The sequence below is a fragment of the Macrobrachium rosenbergii genome, chromosome 9 (assembly GCF_040412425.1).
Source record: "Macrobrachium rosenbergii isolate ZJJX-2024 chromosome 9, ASM4041242v1, whole genome shotgun sequence".
NCBI classification, from domain to species: domain Eukaryota; kingdom Metazoa; phylum Arthropoda; class Malacostraca; order Decapoda; family Palaemonidae; genus Macrobrachium; species Macrobrachium rosenbergii.
Genome location: NC_089749.1, coordinates 21201520 through 21202661, shown reverse-complemented (window position 1 = coordinate 21202661; position 1142 = coordinate 21201520).

Below are 1142 nucleotides of genomic sequence, written 5' to 3'. Positions count from 1 at the left end.
TGTTTGCAATCTCTTGATTTTTATTAGTGATTTAACATTTATTTACTTAGCATTTTAAATATTTCTTAATAATTTAACATTGCATACTTGATTTAATTTTCATTTATTAAGATTTTCTTTTCAATTCTTGAATAATTCTTGATAGTTTAAATTTTACTTGATTAATTTAATTTCTTGATAAATTAAAGTTTTGTGATTTAATTTTGTTTAATAATTTAATTCAAGAATTAATTAAATTTTGTGTTGTTTTCAAGTAATAGTAAATTTCTCAAATTGTGAATTCTAATTATAAATTTTGAATTTAACAATAAATGTTTGTATTTAATGTTTAAAAAAAAAAAGTGTTTCATTTATTGACCACCAGTGAATAGGATTAATTGTGTGCATAAGGCAAAGTGATAAACATGTTTTATTCCTTTAGTTTTGCTGAAGTAAATTAAGACCAGGGAAACAGTTAAAGTTGTTTGATGGAGTGATGCCCTTTTACTCTAGTATATTTCTTGTTTAATAGTGGATTTTTCACGTGATTAATGAGTTTTTAAGGAATCATTGTTACCTTTAGAGTACTCAGTCGTAATTCTTTTTGTTATGAGAGTTCAGGTATCTAGCTGAAGTGAGGTATATTTTTTTAAATCTGTGATTAGTTGTGTAATAACCAGGTATTTGGTATGCATCGTGACAATATAATTATATATGTGTGTGTGTTTGAGTGTTTGTATAAATAATTATATATATATATATATATATATATATATATATATATATATATATATATATATATATATATATATATATACTGTATATTGTTACGTGTGGGCTTTGGCTGATGAGTTTTTTTCATTGATTACTGTATTTTATGTAGCCCTTCTTCGCCGAAGGCACACGTAAACTGTCAATTGAAGCTGAAAGTTACCCCAAAAAGACAGACAATTACTTAATTGGATTAGGTTGCCAGTCGAAACTATGTATTAATAATTGGATTATTTCTGTAACACAGGAATTACATTAAACCCCTTCACTTCCCACCTAGTCCCAACAAAGAAAGAATGCGCTGTGATAGCGAGGAAATTACATGAACCTTTAGTCAATGTCAGACACAGTCAATTTTCCATGCTTCAACTACAAAATATAATGCAACGATG